At 36.6% G+C, this 9782-nt stretch overlaps 1 long non-coding RNA gene across 1 annotated transcript; it reads right to left on the reverse strand.

The window, feature by feature from the left end:
• Positions 1–1820: 1820 nt before the first annotated feature.
• On the reverse strand, positions 1821–9417 carry LOC141629763 (uncharacterized). Its single transcript, XR_012537348.1, has 4 exons — positions 9270–9417; positions 9064–9171; positions 3809–3916; positions 1821–2021 (listed from the first exon to the last, which is right to left on the reverse strand). It is a non-coding gene; the product is annotated as an uncharacterized LOC141629763 (long non-coding RNA).
• Between the last annotated feature and the right edge of the window lie 365 nt (positions 9418–9782).

Here is a 9782-nt window from a genome sequence, read left to right on the forward strand (position 1 = left end):
TTGGACCTCACTAGGCCGCCCCTTCTCTTGTTCTCCCACCACTCTCTTGGCTATAAGCACGTACACATCCCTATCCTCCTTTAACTCTTGCAACATTTCTGCCCCATTGATTAGTAACACCTCCTTTGATGGTTCAAGCATGGAAGGTGTTGGAATATGCTTGAGAACAGGTGGTAAAGGTGCTAGGATGACCTTTCTTGAGCCAAATTTGAAGGTGTAGGTGTTGTCTTTACCATGATGAACTGAGTCCCTATCAAACTCCCAAGGTCTCCCAAGTAGCAAGTGACAAGCATCTATTGGAAGAACATCACAAAGAGCTTCATCTACATAGTTCTTACCAATGGAAAATGGAACCAAGCATTGCTTATCAACCCTCACTTCAGCCCCTTTGTTGAGCCACCTTAGCTTATAAGGACTAGGATGGTCTTGTATAGGCAATGATAGCTTGTCAATGAGAGTACTAGAGGCGACATTGGTACAACTCCTCCCATCAATGATAAGATTGCAAACCCTTCCTTTAATGGTGAACCTAGACCTAAAACTTTGTTGTCTTTGGTCCATTTCCAAGGGTTGGGGTTGGGTATGCATCACTCTCCAAGTAACCAAGCTAAGACCCGCATCCGGCATAACCACATCATCCTCTTCATGGTCCGTCCCCTCCCTATCCCTATCACACACAAGGATCTCATCATCACCCCAATGAACCACTTCAAAGCTACTAAGGGCTCTCTTGGTTGGGCATTCTTTGGCAAAGTGACCATAACCTTGGCATTGGTAACATTTTTTGGAATCCATTTTTGAAATAATGGTCAAAAATAAAATATTTGTCGTTTTGGGTCGGTTTTGAAAATATTTGTCAAAATGGTGTCCACGTAGGCTCGGGATTTCTGAACCTAAAACACGCCACTACCAATGGCGTGTTTATAATGAGTACGGAAAGAAACTTAATTAAAAAATGGACTAAAACAAACACGCCATTGGGAATGGCGGGTTTCGACGGGGAAACACGCCACCACTAATGGCGTGTCTTATGTAATTTTTTTTTTTTTTTTTTTTTTTAAGTTTAGTCAGTTGAGGAAAAAAATTATTGTAAAGACACGCCACTACTAATGGCGTGTTTCCTTCACAAAATACGCCATTAGTAGTGGCGTGTTTCAGGTCTAGAAATCCCGAGCCTACGTGGACACCATTTTGACAAATATTTTCAAAACCGACCCAAAACGACAAATATTTGATTTTTGACCATTATTTCAAAAATGGACTCCATTTTTTGAGAGGCATGGTCTTTTTTTGTGAGGTTTCGGTTGCTTTTCCTTTGTCAAGTATGGGGGTTTTGTTTTGAGAGGGTGGTTCATTAATTTTGAAACCGGTTGGGGGTTTAAAGGTGGCTGTTTTGGTGGTTGGTTTGGTGGTTGTAGCCTTCCCTTTACCCATTTTCTCAACCCTTAAAGCCAAATTAACGGCTTCATCAAAGGACCATACGTGTTGCATTCTAACCCTATGAGCAATCTTAGTATCTAAACCTTCAACAAATCTAGCAATCTTTTGTTCGGGCTTTTCATTGAGTTCACATTGCAAGGTAAGTTGTTCAAAGTCTCTTAGATATGACTCAAGTGGTTGTTGGTCTTGTTTAAGTTGTGTGTGTGACACCCTTGATATTTAGCGTTATCTAATTACTTAAATGCGTAATTTCTACAGAAAAACTGGTAGGATATGTTTGTAAATGGTTCAACTAGTCCAAAAACCTGCAATTTCAAAAATTTTCTAACTAAACCATTCACAAAAAATTCCAACTCAAGAAGAGTGTCAAAAAACCTGCAACAACTGATAAACTAATTTACATACATAGCTTAAGACGCGGAAATATAAAGATACAAACCAAAAATAGAAAGGGAGACATATGTCCCTTCAAATTATATACAAACCAAAAGTATAAAAGGTTTACTAATAGAATAGCCAAAACTAGGTCCAAGGTTCCTTGCTCACTAGCCGTCTGTGACCCCCAACTAAGCATCAACAACCTGTCAATCGCATTTTATACAAACACGAAAGCCACAATTCAGTGGGGAGTAACTTCGAGTCCTCCCAGCCACGAATCGTCAAAATTAATGTAACATGTAATGTAACATGTAAACAATTTGATAAACCATTTACTTATCATGTATTCTAACAAATGACCCCTAAACTGACCAAACTAAACTATCATGTGAATCAGATAACAAATAGTAATCCAAACTTTATCAATCAGAATCCGCTTACATCTCACCTATTACAGTTCATAAAATCACCATACAAGAAAGGGCAATATATCAAAGACAGGCATAAGTTCTTAGTACGGTCAATAGTCACTTTGTAACTCAAGTCTATACCACGAGGTAGGGAAGGTAATCGAACCGGTATCTTGGCTCAGCGGTTACTATTAAGAAAACATGGCCAAGAGACAACACAACCCTAGCCTAAAATCTGGGCAGACCTAGACATGCGGATACACACCACCGCACCCAAGACTCACAACTTTTTTTAAAACAACGTGAAGTGAGTACCCTAAGGACACCACCGAAGGGTCGGCTAGTACTTAAGCTGACCCCATACTATCAAAATTAGTACCTGAGGTCATGCCCCAACTTGGATAAACATCCACTAGTCAGGAACACAAAGGCTATCAAGCAGTGAACATATACTCGTCAGAGACTATAAAGACCTATCTATGATGAAGGCCGAAATACTCACCTAGGACCTAGTCACAAATAGTCCCGCTTGAATATTTTAGCCCACACCACCCAAAACTCACCACATAAGTCAAGTAAGACACCCACTTAACCTTAAGAGGGCAAAAAGTCCTACTTACCCACATAAATTCTAACATTCTATCATGTAAAAGCTATATAAATGTCTATTTACAGCATACAATCCCAACAGTTCCTCAATAAGTATTCAATACTAATTTCCAATCCTAGCAATTATAACAATATAAAAGGCTTTAGGGGAAACTAGGGCCATTTCTACAAAATAAGAAGCTATTAAAATTCAACTAACTAAATAAGAAGCTATTTAAATTCAATTAATTACACATGTGAAATAGAGATATAATAAATGGCCTAAAACAAGAAAAAGGCCGATTATCTAATTCATTCAACCGAATTTTTACCCGCAACCCCAGCCCTGCGACAGGTACGGGTCAAATTGCGGCTGACCAATCACTCAATTAACTGACATCGCATCGATCAAAGGGACTAAGGCTCGATTTTTGACAATCAACAAAGCATTACAATTATAGCTATAAAATTCATTTTGAGCCTATTAATTACAATTTCATTTTGTAAACTATCCTAACATGTGATAACTATTAATATAAGCACAATTTTTCCGTTAACATAATATTTGTTACTAGTATGCTTCAATTCAAATTACTATCCTTTTGTTACTTATACTATTCTAATATTCATTAACCCTAAAGACCAAGATTTCACGAAAACCCGCGAAACAAGCACGGACCGACCCGGGCCAACCATGGCTAGCCGTGGGCCTACCACGGGCCTGCCACGGCCTGCCGGCTGCTGCTGCTGGCCCGCTGCCGGACCATTTCTCCTCTTTTTTTTTTCATTTTTATACATTATAAGACCGTCTGAAAATTAATTAATCGTCCCCAATTCAATTTTGATAATTTAAACTACCAAAAGGCACAAATTAAGCTTGCATGCAACTAAGTTTAACATGTGAAAAATTACTACCCAAACAAAAATTCACCAAACATACAAAAATCAAAAACATGTGACGATAATTCGTCGAGTAGCTCGAAATATGTTACCTTAAGCTAGAAAATGAGCAATTAATCCTCAAAACCGAAACCCTAACCACAACTAACCGCTATCCTCTACAATATACGAGTCCCCGAACTCGTCTTCCAATCCTTCACCTAATTTAACAATAAAAAACACAAAAATTAAGCACAAAACCGAAATCACCGAAATTTGGTCTTAAAAGAACTTAATGAAAATTGAAATTAGAACATACTAAGTTGTAGATCGTGGCGAGGGGATTCCGGAAAGGTAAATTATGCGAAAAACGGACAAGAAACGAAGATTTTATGACGATTTTGAGCTTGAATGTGTATGAAAATGGGGTTTTGGTGTTTTAAGAGGATGAACACCAAAAATTTCAGAAAAATAAAAGGAAAGGGGAGGGGCTGTCACGCGTGAAAGAAGAAAGGAGGACAAAGTACGTGCGGGATTTTTAGTCGGAATTTTTAACGAGTCGGTTTTGACTTGTTTCAATAATAATTAAATCCGTAAGTCAAACGCAAATTCCGTCAAGTCCAAAGTCTTTAAACACGAGATTACAATAAAATTGAGTATTCACATGACCCATTTCCAAATTCGTTTACCCAACGTTCAAACGAATTGTCATTTTCCCCCCGATACGCCCTTATTTCGAAATAAAAGATTTTACACGGTTTAAACTATTTTTAAACATTTCAAAACTATCAAAATAAATACTTTTCTTCAAAATATAATAAAATTATATTTCTTTGAATTATTTTTACTTTAAATACATTATTGTCAAATTTTACTTGATTAATTAATTATTTTCGAAATATATTAACGGTCCGAAATTTACGGGCGTTACAATCACCCCTCCTTTTAAAAAGTTTCGTCCTCGAAACTTAGAAGGAGAAATTATAGTTATAAGAAAATATAGGTATCTTTTCAATGAAACGGTGATACTCTTGTTGATCAGACAAGAACACCCATATTCATATCAAGATATAAAAATATTTCTACACCAATAAATGAGAAAACCCATTATTGGGACGTCTCCAACAACGAGATTTAACATTCACTAATGTTAAAACCATTGAAAATCATGAAAGCATTTTCAAACTTTTAGTTTAAAATTCTATAATAAGAATAATATCTTTACTAATTATGATTAAATATGGCTTAGTAACTCGGAAAAAGTAAGAAAAAGAATACCTTATGGAAATAAATCAAAATTTCATTTTCAAATCTTTAAAAATAGGTTAGGTTTGCAGAAGTGACTTAAACTTTTATGAATGAATTGAAACTGGTGGCTTGAAAATTTAGAAGTTGTACAACACGAAAATAACTTAGATAGCATATAAAACAAAGTATATTAAGATGATTCAAATTTAACTAATCAAAAAGAGCTATAATGAATTTCATGGGGTAAGAATTGAAGTCAAAATTACAAGGATGTCAAAGATAGAGTTTCATAGATTACCAACATCAAACTTACGAGAGGAGTATGATAATGTAAGGAAGAGAGATATGAGCGGTAACGCTCTTGATCAAGGAAGAATGGAGATTAGACACCAAGGAAACACCAGACACTCTTATCTCAAATAACAACATCACTCAAAACGGCTCCGAAAACTTCCTAACTACCAAACTCATAACCACATCACTCCCAAGGGTTTCCTCAATCGCTTATGTTACCTCTTCCTATCATATTCCCTGGAACAAGATATTTCACTATAAGTGTGATCTCATCGTTCCAAATCCTCAAACATCCAGAAACAACTTCCACAAGCCTAAGGTCAAGACTTCCAACAAAGCTGTATTTGTATCCCACTAGTGTCAACTATGGGTTCCTCAAAAAGTAAACCTTCAATCAAGAGTCCCAATACCATGCTCTAAACTCCAAGAGAAGGTTCCTCAAATATTCCACAAGGTTCTCATTTCAAAACAAGGTAGTAACATACCAACCTCAAATTATGAAAAATCAATAGGATCTCAAGTTTCTCTATCCTTTTACTTATTAAGGATTCCCAAAAGCGGAGCTACACTCAGCTACAACACCGTCCCATCATCTCAAGTACTCAATGCGACCTCAAGGTTTATAAAACTATAGGATTAACAAATTCTTCTCAATACTAAATCTCTCTCAACTCAAGAACTCTTAAGAGCCAACTAATACCAAATCACATCACCAATCCATTCTGGTCATCAACATCCCCAAGGAGTATTCTTTCAAATTTGATATCCTAAACTTACTTACCATCAAATTCTCAAGGAACAAGGTCATAATTGTAACAACACTTTATCACCTCAGAGTTCCTAAAACCATAAATTGAAATTATGTTCCTTAGCCTAACAATTGGTGTCAACCATACCATTACCCTTTCTAGTTACCAAAACAAGTGCTAAGACCTCCCAATAATGTAGCTTACTCTCACTCTCATACCATACCTCAAGTAGTAATCAATATCACTCACTAAAACCAACTAATAATCCCACATTTAACATTTCTCACACGGTAACATATACATTATCAAACCCTCATCTCCAAAGTAATTATGGAAGCCAATCACAAACTCGACTACTTAATCAATCCTATATCCTCAAATCCAGGAAAGGGTTAAACACCATCAATCTCCTCAAAGGTCAAATTTCCATCCAAGGTCGACATTCCTCAAAAGAAAGAGTACCTTCAAAAGGCGTTAAGGGAGGATAAGCAAGGAATAAAGGACAAGTTAGAGAATACAAGAGTGACTTACAAGGAATAAGAAAAGAGGATTTAGAAGAAGGAATAGGCATTAAGAAGTAAAGAACGGGGCAAGGTACACAAAGAATAACAAAAATCTTCAAGGAAGTAGAAGCATTCTTCAAAGTTGAACAAATCTTCAATCTTCAGCTATAGGCTCCCAGTCTTGATCACCACTTTGTTAAGCTCACGGTCATTGATCCAAGGACACAACAATTATAAAATGACAATCAACAAACAAGTTAGTACCTAACAAAGAGCAATCACAAAGAGACTACCACATAAAATCCTAAATCTACCCATCCTACCCATCTCTCAAGTTTATTATTTAAAGGTCAAGTGATTTTAAGTGGGGTGCACAAACGTGCGTCGGGAGCAACAAGCTCTGATACCAACTGTGACACCCTTGATATTTAGCGTTATCTAATTACTTAAATGCGTAATTTCTACAGAAAAACTGGTAGGATATGTTTGTAAATGGTTCAACTAGTCCAAAAACCTGCAATTTCAAAAATTTTCTAACTAAACCATTCACAAAAAATTCCAACTCAAGAAGAGTGTCAAAAAACCTGCAACAACTGATAAACTAATTTACATACATAGCTTAAGACGCGGAAATATAAAGATACAAACCAAAAATAGAAAGGGAGACATATGTCCCTTCAAATTATATACAAACCAAAAGTATAAAAGGTTTACTAATAGAATAGCCAAAACTAGGTCCAAGGTTCCTTGCTCACTAGCCGTCTGTGACCCCCAACTAAGCATCAACAACCTGTCAATCGCATTTTATACAAACACGAAAGCCACAATTCAGTGGGGAGTAACTTCGAGTCCTCCCAGCCACGAATCGTCAAAATTAATGTAACATGTAATGTAACATGTAAACAATTTGATAAACCATTTACTTATCATGTATTCTAACAAATGACCCCTAAACTGACCAAACTAAACTATCATGTGAATCGGATAACAAATAGTAATCCAAACTTTATCAATCAGAACCGCTTACATCTCACCTATTACACTTCATAAAATCACCATACAAGAAAGGGCAATATATCAAAGACAGGCATAAGTTCTTAGTACGGTCAATAGTCACTTTGTAACTCAAGTCTATACCACGAGGTAGGGAAGGTAATCGAACCGGTATCTTGGCTCGGCGGTTACTATTAAGAAAACATGGCCAAGAGACAACACAACCCTAGCCTAAAATCAAGGACCTAGACATGCGGATACACACCACCGCACCCAAGACTCACAACTTTTTTTAAACAACGTGAAGTGAGTACCCTAAGGACACCACCGAAGGGTCGGCTAGTACTTAAGCTGACCCCATACTATCAAAATTAGTACCTGAGGTCATGCCCCAACTTGGATAAACATCCACTAGTCAGGAACACAAAGGCTATCAAGCGGTGAACATATACTCGTCAGAGACTATAAAGACCTATCTATGATGAAGGCCGAAATACTCACCTAGGACCTAGTCACAAACTAGTCCCACTTGAATATTTTAGCCCACACCACCCAAAACTCACCACATAAGTCAAGTAAGACACCCACTTAACCTTAAGAGGGCAAAAAGTCCTACTTACCCACATAAATTCTAACATTCTATCATGTAAAAGCTATATAAATGTCTATTTACAGCATACAATCCCAACAGTTCCTCAATAAGTATTCAATACTAATTTCCAATCCTAGCAATTATAACAATATAAAAGGCTTTAGGGGAAACTAGGGCCATTTCTACAAAATAAGAAGCTATTAAAATTCAACTAACTAAATAAGAAGCTATTTAAATTCAATTAATTACACATGTGAAATAGAGATATAATAAATGGCCTAAAACAAGAAAAAGGCCGATTATCTAATTCATTCAACCGAATTTTTACCCGCAACCCCAGCCTGCGGCAGTGTGCACGGGTCAAATTGCGGTGACCAATCACTCAATTAACTGACATCGCATCAGTCAAAGGGACTAAGGCTCAGTTTTCGGCACAATCAACAAAGCATTACAATTATAGCTATAAAATTCATTTTGAGCCTATTAATTACAATTTCATTTTGTAAACTATCCTAACATGTGATAACTATTAATATAAGCACAATTTTTCCGTTAACATAATATTTGTTACTAGTATGCTTCAATTCAAATTACTATCCTTTTGTTACTTATACTATTCTAATATTCATTAACCCGGAAAGACCAAGATTTCACGAAAACCCGCGAAACAAGCACGGACCGACCCGGGCCAACCATGGCTAGCCGTGGGCCTACCACGGGCCTGCCACGGCCTGCCGGCTGCTGCCGGGCCCGCTGCCGGACCATTTCTCCTCTTTTTTTTTCATTTTTATACATTATAAGACCGTCTGAAAATTAATTAATCGTCCCCAATTCAATTTTGATAATTTAAACTACCAAAAGGCACAAATTAAGCTTGCATGCAACTAAGTTTAACATGTGAAAAATTACTACCCAAACAAAAATTCACCAAACATACAAAAATCAAAAACATGTGACGATAATTCGTCGAGTAGCTCGAAATATGTTACCTTAAGCTAGAAAATGAGCAATTAATCCTCAAAACCGAAACCCTAACCACAACTAACCGCTATCCTCTACAATATACGAGTCCCCGAACTCGTCTTCCAATCCTTCACCTAATTTAACAATAAAAAACACAAAAATTAAGCACAAAACCGAAATCACCGAAATTTGGTCTTAAAAGAACTTAATGAAAATTGAAATTAGAACATACTAAGTTGTAGATCGTGGCGAGGGGATTCCGGAAAGGTAAATTATGCGAAAAACGGACAAGAAACGAAGATTTTATGACGATTTTGAGCTTGAATGTGTATGAAAATGGGGTTTTGGTGTTTTAAGAGGATGAACACCAAAAATTTCAGAAAAATAAAAGGAAAGGGGAGGGGCTGTCACGCGTGAAAGAAGAAAGGAGGACAAAGTACGTGCGGGATTTTTAGTCGGAATTTTTAACGAGTCGGTTTTGACTTGTTTCAATAATAATTAAATCCGTAAGTCAAACGCAAATTCCGTCAAGTCCAAAGTCTTTAAACACGAGATTACAATAAAATTGAGTATTCACATGACCCATTTCCAAATTCGTTTACCCAACGTTCAAACGAATTGTCATTTTCCCCCCGATACGCCCTTATTTCGAAATAAAAGATTTTACACGGTTTAAACTATTTTTAAACATTTCAAAACTATCAAAATAAATACTTTTCTTCAAAATATAATAAAATTATATTTC

Source organism: Silene latifolia, chromosome 2 (assembly GCF_048544455.1).
Source record: "Silene latifolia isolate original U9 population chromosome 2, ASM4854445v1, whole genome shotgun sequence".
Taxonomy (NCBI): domain Eukaryota; kingdom Viridiplantae; phylum Streptophyta; class Magnoliopsida; order Caryophyllales; family Caryophyllaceae; genus Silene; species Silene latifolia.